The sequence below is a fragment of the Stegodyphus dumicola genome, chromosome 4 (assembly GCF_044657685.1).
Source record: "Stegodyphus dumicola isolate Sdum_Otavi_A_Nest chromosome 4, ASM4465768v1".
NCBI classification, from domain to species: Eukaryota; Metazoa; Arthropoda; class Arachnida; order Araneae; family Eresidae; genus Stegodyphus; species Stegodyphus dumicola.
In genome coordinates this window covers 47,040,802-47,063,666 of record NC_140771.1, presented here as the reverse complement: position 1 = coordinate 47,063,666, position 22,865 = coordinate 47,040,802, and the positions used below count along the sequence as shown (strand labels likewise).

The 22,865-nt window shown below is 32.0% G+C and overlaps 1 protein-coding gene across 3 annotated transcripts in view; it reads left to right on the top strand.

The window, feature by feature from the left end:
* Positions 1–238: 238 nt before the first annotated feature.
* The window catches only part of LOC118182751 (maltase A2-like), a 682,214-nt gene continuing 659,587 nt past the window's right edge, over positions 239–22,865 (top strand). For all 3 annotated transcript variants that reach the window (XM_085814806.1, XM_085814803.1, XM_085814804.1), the window contains exon 1: positions 239–429. The gene's annotated coding sequence lies outside the window, so the exon portion shown is untranslated. The remainder of the gene's footprint in view (positions 430–22,865) is intronic.

Sequence of the window (22,865 nt, the reverse complement as noted above, 5' to 3'; positions counted from 1 at the left end):
TATTGGATCAAAAGGTGCTTAAGGATCGTTTTAATAACAGAACTTTGTTTCGCAACGTGGGCAAGTTTTCCTGACCCGTTCCAATAACTCCACGAAGTCCAAACGACGACCTTGGGGAGCAAAACGGAGGGGGAATAGGAATAGATGGAAGAAAGAATCGAATGAGGGGGCGCCCCCAACCATACCGATTGGCCAAGCGGCGGCGGCGCGTTGCATCTTTCTCTTGGGCCTCCGCGGATTCAGTCGCATCCCGTTTTCTGACGGATCCGCTGCGCTCTTATCTCCACCATCCGCTCTAAGTCTCGAGAGTGCGGAATATTATTTTCTTATCGCTTGCGGTGTGCTCGGAAGGATTTAAATGGACACTCGTGCAGCACCGCTGCCTGGACTTGAATTTGCCTGGAATCACTAAAGTTACTTCCGAGAAAGGTAAGCTTGATTTCATTTTGCATGGAGGATAGGAAATTTGAAATATATTGATATTCTGGTACACTGTTTTATAAATAATGAAAGGAAAAATCTCATATTTGAGATATTGAAGGGAAGCTGATGGGAAACAGCGACAACATTACAGGAAAAAATGCTTGGATGAAAAATTATTGCCTTATTGGCAAAGATGTCGTAAGCAAAATATCATAATTATTCAAATAGAATGCGAATATTTTTTTCTACTGAAAATAAGATTTTTGACACCGTATTCGGCTTACGTATTAAGTTTAGCATTTAAAAATGCGTACTAAGTTTCACTTCAAGATATGTTTATCTTTTAATTTTGTGTTTTGAAGAACACCGTCACAACAACGAGATCATACGCGTGAGGTTATCTTATAAGTAAATCTAGATTACATTTTATAATATACAGAATGGCTTAACACATTGCTATTTTATATTCCGGTTACTACTATATGTGACTCTGAAGTTTTAGATGATTTTTAATTCCTGAATTATTGATTAATGGATAATGCACTGCATAAACTACTTTCTTATTTCTGGCATGAAATTTGTATATTTCGTTTGCGTTCTTTTCGCTCAAAATGAATTGCATTTATATTAGCGAATACTATTCACAAAAATAATGTCTAATGCTTAGCTTAGCGAAAACATTCTTTTGATATCGTTTTTTAGGATCTCTTTGTGCACTAAAAATTATGTAAAACAAAATATACTTTCAGAGTTAAAAAATATAAATTTTAAATTAATGAATATAAAAAATTTTCCTAAACAGAAACCTTTCCTAGGCATTTTTTTCTATTAATTTAAATGTTAATTATAAAATATATTTAAATTCAAAATTTTTTATTAACTTAAATACATGTTTTCATGAAATGAAATGCGTATGATACTTTATTATTCATTGTGTGAGAAAAAGTTATTTAAAAATTTCTGCAGCTTAAATAACTTTTTAATAGTGGCACGTAGAGTACTATTTCTGATTTAAGAAATGAATCGAATAAGATAGCCTTCCAAACTATGGTAATTTTACTGATGAGGCACACTTTCCTAAAAATTGTGACATTTAGATCTGTTAGAAAGATTTGTTATAAATTATATCTCAACTTTTAAACGGTAAGTACCATAGTTAACCATTGGTATTGGTTTGCATTGGTATGCAGAATTTGACCTGAAACGAAATTCCTGTTTCTATTATTTAAGCTGTTTTCATTAAAAAAATATCGATATTGTGGGCCGTATAAAACTGAATTTAATTAAAAAGGGAATTTTGGTATTATTATTTCTGTGAGTGGCAGTTTGAAACCAATGCTTTTCTTTTTAAAGCGAAAAGCAATTTTTGTATATTACATTCCGATATCTAAAGTGCATGTTTGCAAATAGTAATATTCGTATAATCTAAAAAAAAACTTATTAATGTGATTTCTGGTAAAATAATTCCTCCAAAGAAGCATTTATTTTTTAAATTTAATTTTCATGTGTATATGTATAACTTAAGTACCATAGTTAACCCATTTCTAAAACTGGAAGTATGGGTGCAAGACTACCATTTCGATAGTAATTTAACTTTGCTATCTTTTGAATTATCTTCGAAACTAATGTTTTCTATACTAATATTTTAAAATAACAATTATTTCAAGCAAGAAAAGTTTTTATTTAATACTGTGATAAAAGTCGCTATATTTGAACGTAAAATAATGTTTTATGTTCAGAAATGATGTTATATCATGAAGTGTTAATTATGATTGATAATGAATAAGTAACGTACGTGCAAAAAACATTTTTGCATGCAACAAAAGCAACAATGCAACAAAATGCATGCATGCAACAAAAGTAATTAACTTATTTATTTAACATTGTATTTGTAAATGTGAAACTTTCAGGAAACAAATATGCCATAAAATGATAAAAGTAATAGTCATTATTTTTAAAACTTGCATTCTTGCTTTTATATTTGCAAATCAAATATATTATGTCAGTAAAGCTGAAATATGTGTACTGTCTCTTTTCAGAAGAAAGAAATTTATGCTTGCAACAAATGTAGTTAAATACATATATATATATATATACTGTAACTTTCAGTAAAAATTATAAATAGCTTGATTGAACAGTGTTAGATAACTGTCACAGTGTTACGCGATTTCTTGAATTTTTAAGATTATTATTTAAAACTAACCAGTTATCATGATCTGGATCTGTACTTGAACTTCTTCTTTTTTTATTCCTCACCGGAATGTAAATGCGATAGCTAATATTTCAATTAAGGTCGCTGGATTTTAAGACAGAGCTTGTTTCTGGCATGCGCGTGCATGAAACCTTTAGTTCCTGCTAGCTCTGCTGTTGTTGTTGTTGTCATTTTGCTCATGTATTTCATGGAAGAATGGTTGCCAAAGCCTCAAGGAGGTTGGGTTTCTCCTGCCACCCACGTTTTGAAGGAGAGCAGCCACGGAGTGTGATCCGAGAGTCTCCCACCCGTCTCTCCCATATCACCGAACTGCATGACTTTCGGCTTGCCATATATTTAGAGTGTTCTCCCCCATACCGCATGCATTTAAAAACATCCATGCACTCTCTGGGATTCAAACTCGGGTTTTTCGGTACCACAGTAGACTCCACTAACCATTGTACCTGGGCGCCTCGGATTATTCGGATTTGCATTACATCGTTGCCGACACCTTGATTTTGAGCTCCGGTTAGGATTATTGAGCCAGCTATGAGTAAAATTTAATTGCGCAGTCTTTGACTACTGTACGACGTTCAACTTGGATCTGACGTTTCTGTTCAGTTACACCATTATGAGCCGTGACTGATATTGTTAACACAAATATGCGTTTATATTTTAATTTCTCTTCAAACAAAAAGGTTTTTGAAACCTTTCAGCGATAGCGACCGACGGACTCATTACCATAACAGCTACGTGGACACAACAAAAACTTTTACAACCATGCAATTGGTTAGATACATCACGGGTCACGGACCATTTCCCGAGTGCTTTAACAAACACGGAATACGTCACAGTAGCCAGTACGCCTGTGCACAGACTGGCTCTCCGGAGCATTTACCTGACCTCCTGTCCCCTTACAGAAGGGTTACACATCAACCTTCCGTCGACCAATCGACAAGCCTTCTGTAAGTTTTTGATAAAATAGAGGCACTTGGTTAGAAAACTAGGGCTTTTAATGGATAAACTGGCCGACCTTGACACAGACCTGTGCCATACTTAGTCAGCCATTTAGACGAATAGTAATTCAGTGCCTGGCACCAACTGCCAACACCACAGAATAGCTGTAGCTTTAACACAGTATTAAGTACCAAATATGTATGTATGTTTATGTCTTAGCGTATTAGCACAATGACTACGTATGGATATCTAGATAAAGATGGACGTGGCGCTATACGATTAACCGTATTGGTAGAAGGGTAGTGCCCACGTCCTCTGTCGCATGTCCCATGTAGTTAGTTCAGGCATAGCTATAATTCTCTTCACGTCTGTTAGATGTTATTTAGACTAACCCATATCACGTTTAACCCCACAATTCATTACTTCTTTACGGAATTTTAATTTTAATTTATATTAATTCCATGAAATTATTTTTATTATATTTTTCATACTAAGAATGAAGCAGTTTTGGGGAAAAAAAACTGCAGTAATTTGCTAAAGTAATGGAATAATTGAATAACAAAATTTATATTCCCCTTTAACACATTATGTATAGCACAAACCTCTAATGTATTGTGCAAAGCATAATAAAGATATAGCATTTCATGACAATGATCAAATGTTTTCTGCTCACATGTGAGCAGATAAGGAATAATTAATGTGACTTCGTCCTAATTCGGGCTGCATAAAAGTGCAATAGCTGCATCACATTAAATTCACTGAATTCTATTCTTCAGGCGTTTTCAATATTTTTTGGGTTTTTTTTTTTTTTTTTTTTTTTTTTTTTCTCATTATAGATTACACTTTGTTGTTTATATGTTTCTGGTTTTTTAGACAGAAATTGTTTGGAATAATGCTATTGTTTCTCAAACTTTTGGGAAAACATCTTTTATACATTAATACTGCGAAGGCTTGAATTATTCCTTATACATATTAATGAAACAACTTTAAGCAAGTTATTTTAGACAATTTATATTAAAATTATTTACAAGCGTTTCAGATTTTGTAAATACATTTACAACGTATTTAAATACGAAGATGCAGACTGCATTTGTTTAATTATTTGTACTAAACTTCAGATAATGTTTCAAAATTTCATAAAATAAAATTAAAATTTAATAAAGGTAGACTCAGCTTGGAGAGAGGGCAGATGAAAAAAAATTATTATCGTCTGGGAGCGATTTTTAAATATAAAACCGAACTTTTTATATAATCCTGCTATATCAAAAAGTCTAAATAGCAAAATGCTTATTCTGATGTAATAAGATGAATACACAAGTATTGCTTATCTTCACATGCAAAATTTTCTGACATACTTGACAGCAAATTTTCAGACGTAGGTCATTGCCTATTTTTAAGGGATTTTAACTGCGATTTTATTCTATTGTAGAAGAAACTGATATAGTTGCTCCTCGAAATTTGTTTGTTTGTTATTGAAATTTGTGTTTTACATTATACCGGTAATAAGCGTATTTTTTGTCTTGTGAGATCGTAGCAATTTCTTTAAATAACTAGGCTAGATGAACAGAAAGACTTACAACTTTATTCAAAACAACAGCAGATTTATAGACGAGGTAAACAATTAAAAATAGCTAAAAGAGGGAAAATGTTGATCTGTTGATTTTCTGCTTAACCCCAAAGAGATATCGTACATCAGCAAAATCGCTCTCGTAGCGAATTCGAAAACTATAATCACCGAACAGAAACTCAATATACTCGCGGACCTTGAACTGAACTTTTGAACCATTCAGATGACACCCACTCGTATAGGTTACTCAAAAACAGGATACTCATGTTTTTAAGTTCCGAGAAAATCGCTTCGAAACGGCATTTTTCGGAAACTTCCAGACTGTCCCACTCTTGGCTGAAATCGCGAAATATCACGTGCTTAAAAGGACATCTGCCCATACCCCCAATTTTACGTAAGCTAATAATTACAATTTGAATGTCAATCCAATTGGAATTAAAAGCATATACAACATAATATAACATGAAGTATTTCATAATATTGCACTTTATGTTTGTACCACAAATTTCAAAATTAAATAAACACTAAATTAAAAAAATGCAACACAAAATACCAAAAATAAGTATACAAATATATAAAAATAGTGATTGGTTTGGCATCCGTGATTATAACAAAGCATCGAGGGCTATCTGCTTAAGAGGAGAGATGCCTTCGTGGATTGGATTGGATTGGATTATTCAATTATGGCAAAGCACACGAGAGCTATCTGATTAAAGGGATGGATGCCTTCGGGGAGGACTTTCTAAGGGAAAATGGCTCGTATACGCGTTACACATTGGCTCGTATACACGTTACACATGGGGGAAAATCACGAAAACGCCCATGCAGCCAGCCCGTTCGCGGGATTCGAACCTCGGACCGAACTATCAATGTTCAGCGACGTTTACCTCTCGGGACCTACCGTTGATGGACTAAAAATAATGGTAATAAGAATTTTAAAAAAAATCTGAAATTTTTCATATTTTAAATTACGTTCAAAGGAGCGATTTTTTAACGTTTTGTGTGTTACCTTTATTTATTAAATATCATGTTATTAAATATCATGTATGCTAAGTTCATTATTGCACTTAAACTATAAAATTTAGTTCAATAGCAATGTTGCAAAATAATTTTAAAATGAGCCTATCTTTAGAATTTCCTATACACAGTTCGACGCGCTGGAGATCAAAAGTTTTTTTTTTTTTTTTTTTTTTTTTTTTTTTCGCGTAAAGTGTTGCCATTGCTCACTTTTAAATCGTTGAGTTTGTTACTCAAAAATTCGGTAAAGTTTTACAAAACATGAAATCGATAATTAAACAAATTCCAAATTTCAAATTTGGGATTTTCGATGCCCATATTTGCAGTAGGATTACGTCATTCAAAATTGGAAGGCTCTAGATACCGTTGTTTTATCACTGTGCGAGAAATACGCATACATGTATGCAGATTTTTCATTATTTAATTTCTTCAAATATAATGCAGGACTCTAATATTTGCCGGTAACAGTTTGAAAAATGAACTGACATTTATGGGAGTCCGACGCAAAATGCCAAAACGAAAGTAATAGTCTTTCGGGACTCAAATCCCTTTGAACTAACAACAAGGTAAAATTGCATAAAATCCACACTATGAACAAATAAATACAAATATTAAAAAAATTCTAACAATATTGTACTTTTTATTAATTATTCAATCTTTATTAAAATAAGATAAGTTAATATTAAAATCACTTCACTTACATTTATTGTAAATGATTATTTGCCTTGCGAAGAAAAATAATTCCAAATTTTCTGACTGTTTTCGATGGTTGTGATGATGCTTAAGTCGGACTAACTGATCTTTCTTTTGTTTTCTTTTTGGCAGTTGTAAATTGTTTCCCATTTATAAAATCACGTGCTTTTGTGTAGCTGTAAAATTACAACAGCTGTTTCTTCTTTTGAACACCTGCAAATTGGTTTTACGCATGTTATGTCACGGAGCGTGATGCTGTTGTTCACTAATCATATGAAGGTGATTATATTAAACTTTACGGCGTAAACATAGTGCTGCGTAAAGCCCAGCTGCGGTGAGATAGCTTCTCCGCGTTGTTTACTAATCATATGAAGGTGATTGTATTAAACTTTACGGCGTCAGCATAGTGTTGCGCAATGACCAGCTGCGGTGAGATAGCTATGTTAGTGATGTCATAAAGTGACCATGAAAGGTAGGTTTGTCAGATTTCGCTAGAAATCGCCCATTTGGCGACAAAATCGGCGATATGCCATAAACGGAGCGAGAACATTCTAGAACGCATTCTTGGCGGTTTTTCTCGGAAATGTTAGGCAGGGAAGATAGGATAAAGCTATATATATATATATATATATATCCTGCATGTACGCGAATAGAGTAATACCTTGAATTCAGTAGTATGCTGAGTTCATTAGTAGTGTTTTGAGTTCAGAGATTAGCTTGAAGGCGACCGATCCGAGTCGGGAGCTGTACTTGAGTATTTTTCGGTGTAGCTGTCTTCACCGTTGTAGCCTGAAGGCTGTGTTGCTGATTGTTTCAACGTGTTTATCGTAGATTTTCGACAACGTTAAACGTGTCTTTGGAACTCTCATGTGTATTACTGGCGAAGAAATTGTATTTAGATTCTTCATCAAGTGTTATCGTCAATTATTCCAAATCCACAAACCCGTAGAACGCAACAATAGTAATGATTTATTAGAAAATTGGATCTTTTAAATGATGACTATTCCGTATGACACCTTTGTGAAAATGATTAACTTGACTAGAATTTGACACGGTAAGAGTTATGATGACAGAGAACTCAAAATGTGTGCTTCTAACTTTCATGAATGTATAAAATATATTTTTGGCATTTTTTGTAATATTAGCTCAAACATTGCCTAACAAATATGTAGACATATTTTCTGTCCCAGATAAAATGAATAATAAAAAAAAAAAAAAAAAAAAAAAAAATTATGGGAAGCCTAACGCGGATTAATCGGAAACTGTTAAAAGTATTCAAAGGATTCAAATGTTAAAATATTAAGAAATTATCTTTAGAAAATATGAATAATTTTCTCCATTTGCCTCCAGAGTTTGAAACTGAATTTGTGCTACGTCCGCTAGTTTATAGATTTTTTAGTCTTTAACGATGCTGTTTATCATATATAATTCTTTGAGTGTATTATTAGTTCTAGAATAATATTTTTAATAATGCTACTATTTATTTTAAATCCTTGGATTTTCGAGATGTAACTGTTTCCATCTTTGTAGGAGAAGTTCTTTTATTGTTTTAAACAAATTATTGGTAAAGGAGCATGTACATATTCTTGCATAATGCATGCTCTTTTTAGCTCAAAAGGAACTATTATGAATACTGCGGTCGGGACGATTGCAAAGTGACTCGAAATGGAATTTTCGATTAATTCACTATAAACGGCGTATCACTTTTCAACTTTTTGCCACCGTATATTATCGCCCTGTATTACTCTTAAAAACATTAAATAATAAAGAATCTGCCTGAATGCATGTTCCTCGTACTGTTTATAAAAGACGGTGCCTAGAGTCATCAAATTTTGAATAACTTGAACCTCCACCTGACATGTGCACCTGGAAGCCTGAATTTTGAATTTCTAATTTTGTATTTCATATTTTGTAAAACTTTAATGAATTATGACTAAAAATCTGAGCGATTTGAAAGCGAGCAGTGACAACACTATGCGGAATTAAACATTTCTCTCTGAGACTGTTGCCATTCGGAAAAATGTAAATGTATCTTTCAGTTTTAATTAACCAATTCGGCTATATGAAAACGATGTGTTACCGCGGCAGGAAATAAAATACTTTTATTTTTAACGCGTCTGTGCTGCCATTCAGTAAAGCCTAAGATACTTTCCAATGTAATCTGGAACATTATCGAATATTAAACTAAACGATTTCGAAAAAATAACCAAAGTTCTTATGAACATTTTTTCGACCTTTTTAATGTAACTTATTTCAATAAACATGCATTAAAGTCATGAAATGTCTTTCTAGAAATTTTGAATATTTTCATGAAATTACACTAACTGGATTCGTTTAAATCATCATATACTTTTCCTTTTTTATGATAACAATTTCAGAATGCTGGCCACGCGAGCAGCTTAATTTTTAAAGAAACGGTATATCGAATATAAAAATATGTATGTCAACCTCTAACACTCTATTGAGAATTCTAAAATACTGCTGGTTTTAAATGTTTTGTAATTTTGCTGTTGAATTGAATTTTATATCGCATAAGGGCGAAGTACGTTGTATTTAGTAAATATTTAAAATTATAATAATAAAAAGACAAAAATTGTTTGTTAACCATCTTACTAAAGCAACTGAATATTGATATCATGAACTGATAAAAGACTGAAATGAATATAAAAATGTATGTCTTCACTTAACACTGCATCGAGAATTCTAAACATATGCTACTATGCAGCTTTTAAAAATTTTGTCATTCAACAGTATGTGATGCGAGAAGAAAACGACGCTCAGTAATAAAGCTGAAGAGATAGAAGAATATACAGGGTTAGCAAGAATTAGTGCAACAGCAAACTAGTAGACAGTCAGCTCAGGGGGAACAGAAAAATTTACCAAAACCTTTTGTGCGAGTGTTAAAATCTGAAAACTTATATATTATTTTATGTGCATAATATATTTGTGAGAGTTATTTTAAGTTTTATTAGTAATTATGTCTAAAAGAGAGCTAGCTTTCCATTTCTGACATCATGTGTTTTTACTCAGAGACCAAAGTTATAAAAATATAGAGCTCGCTCAAAAAAAAAAAAAAATTGAAATGCTAGCGAAAATTAATTATAGTTTATGTTGTCTGAAGAGTTTCTTTGTCACTAGTTATTGCTTGCTCCGAGATAGACGTCTGTTTGGAACAATAATTATGTTGGTCAGAGTCCGAGTTGAATTCTGCTGTCACCCTAAGTTAATCCGTTTTACAGTGATTAGGTAATTAATAGAAAAATGACAAGGCCAAAAACCTTATTAAAGGCATTTAGTTTGTTATTTCAACATTTTAGTTAGATTAGATTGGATTATGGCAAAGAACAAAGTGGCTATCTGCCTACGAAAAAGGATGTCTTTGATAAGGTCGTTTCCTAACGAACTGGGGCACACCAGCGGCCGAGCGGTAAAGACGCTGAACACTGGTAGTTCGGTCTGAGGTTCGAATCCCGCGAACGGGCTGGCTGCATGGCCGTTTTCATGGTTTTCCCTATGTGTAATGTGTATACGAGCCAGTTTCCCTTAGAAAGTCCTCCACGAAGGCATCCCTCACTTTAGGCAGATAGCCCTCGTATGTTTTTCCATAATTAAATAATCCAATCCAATCCTAGCGAACTGGCTCACATTCGCATTATACATGAACAAAAATCTCATAACTCCTATGAAACTAGCCTGTTGCCGAGATTTGATCTCGGGTCGAACTATTAGTGTTCAGCAATTTTCTCATTCAGAGGCTGATACCTTTTTACGCATTTAGGCAAGTCACCCGACTGCCATCAAATATTGTCGAAAAATAATAAATTTTTTAATTAGTGAAATTTTGTCTTTAATCCTATCGCATTAGAAATAACAAAATAATTTCAACTGAATCTCAATCTTTGATATGTAAGTTTATTATAAACAGACTGACAACTCACCAACTTTTAAGCAGTAATTTGCAATGAAATATCATTAGGTATTTTGTATATAAGTTAGATTAAATATTAAATATTACACATTTATTACATGTGTCACTAATTTATGAAAATGAACATCTATTGTTAATATTGCAATAGGTTGTGTATCAATAATACGATGTTTTAGGAGATACAAAACCAAAATAAGTCTATAAGGGCTTTAATTACAATACATTTACCTCTCTTGCTACTCACGACCACTTTTCTGCCCTATACGCAATGTATTGAGGAAGGGTGCAGAAGAGTGGGCTGAAATTATTACATTAAATTATTATAACTTACATTGCATATAGGGCAGCAAGTAACAAATATTATTAATCAGCAAGTAATAAATGTTATTAATTGCTGTTGAGGATATCATTAAAACAAATGGACATTTTTTTCACATACGACCTTTAACAATAATGTCAATGATGTTCACCCTATGTACATTTTGCTTAAGGTATTCCGTCGTAAGGAAAGCAAGATAATTGCGTAAATGTTACCAGAATGATTTTTCAATAATGAACCGTTCGTAATTAATACTTATTTAAAATATTTTTTCCCGAAAAAATTGCTTAATTTAATGAAAGTAACCTATCTTTTAATAATATGCTACTACGAGAAATATTTAATTTTTCAGCTGTTGAGAGCTCTCTGACCTCTCTGAGCGTTTACTGAAAGTTAAACACAGTTCAATTATATAATATCCATTCAAAACGTGAATACAAATTTCCTTTCCCAAGGTATACGCAATATATTAGAATTCTCTTCTTATTAAAGAAGCTAAATACATGAATAAAAGAATGTTGAAATTATCTATTACATTATCATAAAAGAATTTCAATAATGAAGATAGAGCCACGTCAAAGCTAAGACTACGGAACTGAGATTTCTTAATTTTACAGAGAGAGCGAAAAAATATGAACTTTAATAAAAATATATATTTATATAAGCTCTTTCGGAGCTACAAAATTTCTTAACGCCATCCACTTTAAAGCATAAAATAATCAAGCTGATGGACTGGGTTCAACTCTGCCCTTTATCTTATCAGTGAAAAAAGCGAGAAATTTTTGAGCAGGCATCTATCAAGTGATGCAAAAATAGTGGGCGAAAAAGTGAAGTCTTAAATAATGTAAACGAAAATAGAGATAATTATGTTTTTTTTTTTTTTTTTTTTTTCAAAATCAAGGAATTTTTTTATATGCTATCGAAATTATTTACGTTGACAGCGTGTAAATTGCATTTCAAACGGGACACTTCTGACTACTGTACCCGCATTCGAATCTCGGACAAGGCATGGATGTTTGTAAATGGATAGTGCATGTGCGACTTGAGGGCACTCTAAATATATGGCGAGCCGGACGTCCTGTCGCGTGGATTGGTAAGGGAAGAGGGGTGGACGGACTCACCTTCCAGGGTGCTGTCTCTAAAAAAAGATGGAACTGAGGAAAATCGTACTGTCACCTATTTGGTGTCCAAGGAGGTTGCCAAAGACAGACGTAATTTTGTCGTCCTTGCTGCGATGAATTTCGTGGTCTTGTTCTGATCAGGTCAGATAAGTGAAATTAGTCACAACAACAACACATAAGTGTTAAATTATAATATTATTCGCAAGGGTTTATGAAGTAATATATAAAATATTTTAAGTGTATAGTTGTATAAATAAACGGCCAATAAAATGGTGACAAATCAGATTAGATTCTTCTGGAAAAGGCAAATTCCTCTTTAAATACATATTTAATATAATCTTAAGAAAGAGTTGGAATGACCGTTCTACAATTCAATCGATAAAAAAGCATGAAAAACTGAATTTTGCAATGGATATTAAATGTTGTTAGGTATGATGACAGGGTGCTAAAAATACATACGTCATAATACGATCTGTTAAGACTTCAATGCAATTTTTACAGGCTGTTGAAAATTTCCAATAAATACAATCACGGTTTGGAAATATATAGCACTTAGGTACTGTTATATAACTTAAGCCATTATTTGCTAATGTTATGTAAACGTTTTCTAAGAAGTCTCTAAACATTTTAATTATGGGTAATTTGGATAGTTATGAGAATGAAAATTTTTACTGACTTATTCGAGTTTGGAAGAGTTGACTCCTTGACATTTTTCCATACTGAGACCGTACATACTGTTATAAATTTAAATTTTGTAGCATTTTACTTAAAGATGTCACGGAACCAAAGTAATCATGATCAGAGAGTGTATATTATTGGATTCTTTCAAACAATGGGCTTGTGTGTAAGTGATTACTCTAGAGATTTCATAATCAGACTGATATTTTGAAACACTCTGAGTAAACAGACGCCTGGAGGATACTGACAAAATTTACAAGGAAGTGGTGATAGCATCCAAAAGAATGTGTTGAGATAAAAAGAGATTCACAAATAACAGCAATAAATTGAATTAAATAGATTAAAACAGAAAAAAAGTTTCCAATCTCATCAGGCAAGAATTTATTAGCTTTTCATGCAGTCCGAAATTTGTAACCCTCAGTGCATAAGCTAGAGATTACAGGAAGGTCCAAAAGCAAATTTGTAATTATCTAAAGCCAGTTTGTTGACTTTAGAAACCTCCAAAATAAATTAAAATTAGTAAGAAGGTCAGCTGCTTTGAAGTTTTAAGTTTGCTAAAGAACTACACGTGTGCTTCTTAAATTTAGATAACTGGCCACATAAAGGTAGAAATTCATGCAGCTAGTAAAGCATTAAATATAAGTTTAAATAACTTTAGCATTTTAAAGAACATATTCATTGGAAAGAAGTTACCAACGATTTCTCATTCAAATCTGTTTCTGCTATGTCTGTTTTGGAACAAATTCGCATTGAATGACGAAAATTCAAATAATAAGCAGAATAAAATAATGCTTTTGTTCGAATCGCTTTTCAAACCCAAACTGGATTCCTTTTATTGTGCCATAAAAGGCTGTACAAATTTTGCAGCTGAAGCGATACTTTTCGGAAGAATATAGGATTCAATTTTCTTTTCTAGTAAGGAAATTACGATGCAAATTTGAAAGGTATTACCTTCCAAATGTTTCATAATATATTTGTATAATCTTCTATTTCCTTTCGTTATAGTTCACGATACAGCTGGATAATTTCGATTTTGCAAGCTTTTATTCAATTTTTTTATTTTATTTTGTTTTCGTTACTACACATTGTATTATTTATGAATTACAGTACTTTATTGCATAAGAATAAGAAGGTTTTTCCTTATAAACATGTCTGGTTTTCAAGGTTCTAAATAAAACTGAAAGGACGTACACACAATTTTACCGGATATGAAATTCGCAGTTCTTAAGTTTAATTCCATGGTATTTAGAATATGTAATTTCGTTAAGTTTTACTGCTTTAGTAAGTTTAAAAGATATGCAGATCAAAATTTTATTTCGCAAGTACTTTTTCTGCAAAGATAAAAAATGCTTTTAATCTCAGTTATCTGATTAAACTCTAGCCATCTGACTATCGAGCTACAGATAATGTATATGCCACGATGCGATCAATCACTTCGCTGTAGCTTTTAGAAAAAATGAAAGTTTCTGAAAAAAAGAGAAGGATGAAAGAAAGATGAAAGTTTTCGAAGATTTTTACAAGATTTTCTGGTGATGTGGCAGGGATTCAGGTGACATACATAGAGTGTAAGGTAACGCAACGGTTATATTAATTTTAGATAATTGAATCAGTACAAATCTATTAATATATGTTCCAATCTTCATAAATCTCACAATTACTGAATTTTAAACCCAACAAATTGTGGAATTGCTGTAAGGTGTATGCGTTCACTAAGAAGGATTAATTCACAAAATAATGTCACTAAATAATATTCAGCGCAGCCGATTCATTTATATTTCAATAATAATATAAACTGTAATAGTTTATATTTTCAATGATAATAATAAATAATAATAAATTTATAATACACTAATATAAAAACATTTAAGTTGTCTCTTTTTGATGTTCTGGTAAATTCTATTTTTTCACTAATTATGATAATGTTATTGAATAACATTATTTAATTACAAGTTATTGAATAACATTATTTTATTATAAGTCACTGAATAACTTTATGCAATTAAATATTGTTGAATTGAAGTTTTCGAATAACATTATGTTATTGAATATAGTTGAATTGAAGTTATTGAATAACATAATGTTATTGAATATCATAATGTTATAAATAGCTTTCCTTCTTAGTAAGTGTGCCTATTTGAGAAATTTTTAAACCTATGGCGTTTGAAATATCTCATATCCGGTTTTACTTATAGGTGGAATTTGTTATAAACCTAAACATTTATTATAGTAATTTTAAATATTAACTTAAAAGAAAAAAAAACTTATACAAGCTCTTGAAACTACCGCGGCTCCCGATCTACGGTTTGGTGACCACTACTACATTCTTGCCATTTTCTGCATCATGTAACTATAGCTACATTAATTTTCATATGGCATAAAATCTTCAAAACTGGGAGCTGTTTGCCAGTTTGCAAGACGTTCATACATGCGACCTGGCAAACTGCCAGTCTTCAGGCAAAAGACAATGAATTTATCGTTCAAATTTGAAATTCATATTGTATGTAGTGAGAAAATTTGAAAGATTTTAAAAGATATACGTAGGACAAATTTCGAAATTTTGTAGGGGGCTAAGGAAATTTTTCAAAGATGCTTAAGAGTGTCAGTGTAATTAACAGCAATAAAAATGATCCTTTGTAAGCCCTATATCATGTACTCCACTGCAAAATAATTATTTGGACGTCATTTAGCGGTAGGGTTTACTCAACTGGCAAATGCCTATCGAAAAATCTTAAATATCACTTGGAAATGCCCGTAAGAACTATTTAACACACCGTCCGACACCATGCAAAATATTCCGCGTTATCTTCACTTTTCCTGTTGATTCTCATTTCTGGTTTGGCATATTTTGAAGATTTTGTTACATGCATTTTATATGATATTTTATTTTTTAATCATGATCAAAGAAATGAGTACGAGTTTTCTATGGGATAAATATATAAGAACTGAGCAGAAAAGCGACTTGATTTTTCTCAGTACCAAAATGTTACCAAACTTTTAGAAACGCTTTTACGCAAGCAAAGAACAGTTTTCCAGATCCATAGCTTTGGTATGATGACAATGTTATGTTAAGTATATAAAGAGTACAAAGTAAAAAAAAAAAGTTCGACTTTTTTTCGAAAGTTGAAAAAAGAACAAACTATGTCACCAAAATTATAACGCAATAAATAAAAGTTTCTCTTAAAAAAAAAAAATCTGATTACGTATCGACTATACCGGTTCTCGTAATAAGTGAAAAATGTCAAATATGCATGTCACAAAAGTCGAGGGAGCTCCAAAAACAAATTTTTGTTGCGGCTCAAATTTTTTAAATGCCCTTTTGAGTGTGATCACCCTCTGAAGAATGTACTTTTTCCTAATTAATAAGAATATTCGTCTTAATTCTCACAGCTCTTCCCAAAGTGTTTCAGAATAATGATTTTTTTTATCTAGGTTTAAGTTAATCAACTTTTAATGGAAATTAATTATCCTAGTTTAAAAACTTCTAATGACTCAATGGAAAATATTCTTAGGAAAAAAACACTATCACTTGAGGGAAACTTTAATAAAGAAAACTAACTAACTAACTGTGTGAAATGCGTAATTTAGTTAATTTATTTATCCTTTTGCCATTTTAACTTTAATTAAGCAGAATCGTTTTTATGCGGAATGGAATAAGAGCTGCTCGCACTTTTTCAAAACGATTGCAGAGTTTGATATCCAGTAACAACTTGTTCAAAAGATGACTAGCCGATAAACTTATCGCTTTCTTGAAAAGTGAGTCTTCAAGAGAATAAAATTTTGGTTACGTGATGGATTTCAGTCAGAAATATACGGATCTTAAATTTGTATACTCGTCTCTGAGTAAAAACTGTGCCCGCCAGAAAGTACTTTTTATAAATGAATTACTCAATCAAAAATGTTTCGTTTCATAACATCAGAACTTTCATCAATGACAATTTTCGGGGATTAGGTATAAGTATACTAAAAATAGATGAGCGTATTTAGTTTTGGAATGCGGCTTCCTAAAGTATACCTTTTATATGAAGGAACTTTTACTACAGAAAGAATTTCAGAGTTTTGCAAAAATGGTACTTTTCCTTTAAAGGGACGCCAGTCGCCTAATATGTATACCAAAGCTTCAAATATAGCTCCAAAGCTTGTTTTTTAATCTGGGTAAAGCCAATGTTGCGTGCGATACTGAAACTCACTAAGGTTTTTCAAGCGAAAATAGATCGCGGCGTGAGTTGTTCTCCTCATGATCACTGATCTCTTCATTAATCTAAATTTCGCTTTTCTGGGCACCAACGTTTATGCTTGGCGTTAACTGGCGCCCGTTAACAGAAAGGAACCAAATGTTAAAATTCAAAATCTTTACATAATGTACAACTGATGCCACACAATCAAGGTCGATGATAAATTAAATTATATCAAAAAACAAATAGTATGTCAGAATAAAATCAAAGAATTAATTTATCAACTTGTAGACACATTAGGTATTTTTTTAAAATAGGAGAGATAAAAAAATTAGCAATGCCCTAGGCGAGACTCGAACCACGGGCCTCTCAAATATGCCCCGAGCGTGCTGACCACTACACCACGAAGGCATGTTAAGAAGGCGGAAGAAATACCTTATATACTTCCCCTTTTAAAGGACGACTGGGGATTAGGGGACCCAGTCGCCAAATCCTGGTGGTGAAGAATCATCATCTACAACCTTTTTTAGTTCGGACGCCGTTTTTTTTTGGGGGGGGAGGAAGGAGAAGACATAAAAAATGAGCAATGCCTTTGCCGGGACTCGAACCTGTCGAATACACGTAGAGTGTGCTTACCTTTACACCACGAAGACATGCTAGTAAGGTGGAGAAATACCTTGTAAACTTTAAAAAGATTATTAATTCATTACATTGCATTGCAATGGCTGGACCCTTTGTGAAAAACATAACAATGCTTAATGAAAAGTAGGCAGACCATATACCATGCGACATACAGTAGCACACGCAGGCGACTGCACTGTTTGAGTGCAAGTAGTTATGAGATACTGAAACATTATTTGATATTTTAAGTACGTAGGTGAAGGCATGAAGAAGGCGTTAACATAACTGAATTGAAGAATTACCATCTTTATTTTTATACATGTCATATCATATACATGTCAAATCAAAATTTTAAAAGTACGACATAAGCAGGAAAGCATAAGCAGCGAGGAGAAGTTTGCATGGCAGAAGTCAGGAAAAAAGAGGGGCGCGTAATTGCTTGCGATTGTATGTATTTATACTATGTAGATGCATAAGTAAAGCTAAGCTGTGATTGGTTAATTTTAGGTTTTTGTACCTTTTTCAAGGAGTGTTATGTAATTTGGAATGATCTCGAATTTGGGAGAACGCCAAATATAGAATAGGTAATTTTGAGGTTGCCAAGTATTTCTTAACATAGCCATAGTATTTTGTTATATCTTACATATATATGTGTGTGTGTGCAACCATATAGATGTATATATATATATATATATATATATGAAGATATATATATGTAATAATAAAATTCCAGAGTCAAGAATACACTTAAATTTCTAACTGTATGTTTTTTTCATTTTTAATGGCGACTTTCTCTTATTTGAAAGTACGTGGAATTAAATCCACAGCCCCGTAGTCAAGTTAATTTTCCCGCCTTTTCTACACGTACAATTATAGAATGTAGAATAGAAATATTTAAAGCAAACTGGATTGGCTGACGAGACTGACGTCATTTCTTGGAAGCTCCGCCTTTCCAGAGGCTATAAAAGGACTCGCAAAAGAATTTCGGGGGCTTTTTTTTAAATGTCATGATGCAGTAAACTTCATACAAAAAGTTATTAGTAATTCTTTTTATTTACTCCGGATATCTGATTTTGTAACTGCTATTTCTCCTGAATAATAATAAATAGATCCTGTTTTTTAAAAAAAAAACTTATCGTCTGATAATTTAAGTTACGACTAAAGCTGGTACATCACATATATACGCATACAGAACTTTTTACAGTCTGTATATACATTTAAAATAAGCGGAAGACATCCATATGATATCAAAATTAAAACCACTTTCGTTCAACAGTAGTAAGTAAATTCAGCATACTTTATACACCGATTTTATCATACACTTTATATATATATATATATATGCATAATTTAAAGTAAAGTAGAAAGAACAAACGATAAAAGACCTATGTGGTCAAACATTTTGCGCATTATGCTGCAAAATTAAGGAAATTAAAAGATGATTTTTGGACGCACGCTAAAAAGCTACTTAAATACTGTGGTTCCGTGAAAACTTTAACATAAGCAAAATTAGTTGCAATGAAATGTGTTAAAAGAGAAAAAAACAACTTTGATTATTTACAAGTAAAAATCAACAATAATAGTAAGCTATATGCTAAACTAGTTAAGTATATTCTGCGTTTTTTTATATTTTCATTCAATTTGAATATGTTTTTATGATTTGGTATAAAATCGGTGTATAAAGTATGCTGAATTTTCTTACTACTGTTGAACGAATGTAGTTTTAATTTTGATATCATATGGATTTCTTCCGCTTATTTTAAATGTATATACCATATTAAACATAAAATATATATCTAGAGAGCATTCGACGGTAGTATATGAAGACTGTGTAATTTTGTGTGCATTATCAACGACTATTTTTAACTTCTGTCAATATATTTACATGCATAAGCATAAATCATTAAGTACATTTTGAAATATTTTTACAAAATTTATTGGCGAAGCATCGTGTAAATCCGTTTGTATTGATAAGTGATTGAGCTTGAAATGATTGAGTATAAAACGACGCATTAGAAGACTAATGGACTATTCAGCTTAGAACATATTTATGCAAATTAAATATATGTTACGAAAAAAGAACAGAAGTGTAAAACAAAATGAACATATTTTCTGTATTAATTGCTACCGGCATTAACTAGCAAGCGTAAAAATCAAATAGCTCCAAATGAAACTCTCTAATGAAATTTAAAAGGTTAGAATGTCATAGTAATATCTCTGAAACAGAATAATTTCCCAAGTCGAATATTCTAAGCAATCAGATTTGTTAGCTTAACATTGAAAAAGCTCAGAATTCATGTCTGCATAAAGAAGAACAGCGATGTCAAGTAAATCATATACAATGTCTTATATCGGTCATTGATCGAAGGAAGTTGGCTAAATTTAAAAACGAAGTACCTGAAAAAAAATAAATAAATAAATAAATAAATCAAGGCTATGAAATGATGGCATATATAATTACTAATCTCAATATCCAATTTTCTGCAGATACATGATCCTCACAGTATTAGAACCTATCGCATGCATGATTACAGAATGCGTATCACATACATGATGCTGGAATCGCACGTGAACCTCGCCGTGCAGGAATATATTCAAGATCGAAAATAATACTGTATACTAGTGTAGTAAGGATTCAAACTCAATACTCTCGAATCAGCAAAATCTAGAAATGAACTTTACAAATTAATTATGATAAGTATGAGACTGAAGACCTCATTATAAATTAGAAATTTATGCGAATTAAGAATTCTGACATTTAAAATACTCATTGCCTCGCAAATATATTGATAGACCTTGTAGCTGATTGCATTTGGAGACAACCGTGGTGAAAATTTTGCCAGATTCATCGAACAGAAAAAATGCATAAAGTTGTCCAAAATGTAAAATACAAAAAGTTAAAAAATGCATAAAAATAGGGAAAATGTGTAATGTTATCTATGGTTTAAAATATATAGAGTTAAAAATGCATAAAAAAGGGAAAATGCATAAAATTGTCTATAGTCTAAAATGCATTTGTGTATCTTGGTTTGTTACTTTATTTACGTTACTACAGACTGCATTTGTAGACTTTGCAATAAATTTTTTAAGTCGGCGTATTTTCTCTTGTTACCAAAGATTAAACTGAAGAAACATTACAAAGTGTACGTACCTTGTTTGCTATTCATTTCCAGTTTTTTTATATAGAAGTAATGATCGTCGGGTTTTCCCTTTCCGATTAATTAATTGCTCACCTTATTCTTAGAAGTTTTAATAAAATACATTACACAGCTTTTGAAATATAAAATAGGAATATATCTATTCGGAAAGCTCAAAGCATATGCTTTATTCTACAGCTTGTTTACAAAGAACATTTTGAAAGAAGAATAAAAGTAACTGACGATAAGTTATGGCCAGAAATGTTTATTCCAAAACATTTGCCAATTTTTATTCTTTATCGAAATTATTCAAAAACTGTGTAACGAATTTTTATTGTTCAAAGTGTTTCTAACATTTAGGATGTTAGTTTCACATGCTGGCCTTTCCAAGGATTCCACTAGCAAGTATGATTAGGAAAAATTCAGATGATTAAAAATAATCTAAATGAGTAAATATTATATCGAATATTCTGAGCAGATTCATAAGTATCTTCATCTATTTCATTTACGCTAATAATTAAAATGTCTATTTATTTTCAAATTAACAGTTTACTTTAATAAATATGTGACGAATAAATCTTAAACCGTTACATCTTACCGATCATTCCCCTCTGGTTGACTATGTCTGATTGCATAGAATTCTAAGTTAAACATTGAAACCCTGAAGCCAAATATCTCGCTCACTTTAAACTCCAATCTTTACGTCGGCGAAATCATTTACTATGCAGTGGTAGTTTGTGTTGTCAAAACTGAAATAAACCTGCGCTTTGAAAAGTTTACTAGTTAGAAATCAAATATTCGTCTGAAAACAAGGCCGCAGAATAACAATTTGTTATGCTGCCGGCGCTATTTAATGAACGCGAAGCAGCTATTTATGCTCTCAATATGCACTTGCTCATGAGAATCGACAAATCTTAACATATGTTGAATACATCAGTTTGTACTAGTTAACGTTTATTTTTCCTTGCTTCATAAATATCTTTATGGATAAGTGCATGACTGGCTTTATGTACCAATCATTAAAGTTTACAGCAAGCTTATAATGCAAAAGCTATTGAAATAAATTTTTAATTTGTTAACTATTGCATGTCTTCATGTCTTTTCAAGACGTAAGATAGAGTTTTACCTATTCAATACATCATCGGACCGACATTTAACTAAATAACCTTTTGTTAAAGATTTAGTTGAAGTGAAGCTATTCTTGTAGAAATAAACATATCACACCCAAACATATTTCAAAGATTTCAATCAGAGGTTACATTTGAATCTACAGTTTGAAAACGAGATGTCGTATGAAAGGGAAAGTATTCTTGATGCTTATTAATTAAGAATGAGCATGGAAAAGGTTCACTCATGAAAACCTGAATAAAAGATTAAATTAGAGGGTACAGATCATATCTATGGGAACTGTATGCGATCCTATCTAAACTAGTTAGAAAGTATAGTTGCTGCTTTCGAAAGAAGCCGCATCTTCCTGCATAATAACATTAAAGATGACATAATATTCCCATATAACCCTAATTCGGTAAATTAAAAAACTCTGAAATCCAAACATTCGTTAACTGAAATCAAATCTCAAAACGATGTTCATTGTCTTCTAGGACAACTAGGGCATTTGTGCGAAAGACATACGTGGTCATTTGATTAGGTTTCTAATACATTTTGATTCTGAAATATTTCTATCATCATTTAAGGCCTGAATATCGGGAAGAAGGGAATTTCGTCTACACAATAATGTTTCTTGCCTCAAAATTTAGCATTCAAGCTCTTGAGATTAATAAAATACTGATTTCCATTTTATCAAACCATGTTTTTAAATTGGTTTTTAACGCTTTGTAGTACTTGCGATTTGACCATAGTAAAGCGCCACTTAAAGAATGCTATATAATGTTAAATACAACCTTCCTTTAACTAGTCTCCAGCTATCAAATGTTGCTTGAAAGTAACTGTTCAGAATAATGTTTCTTAATTGTTTATCAAGTTGCGACGAAGAATGAAAACACCATTCCTTTAATTGCTGAGTAGCTATCATTTTATGCGC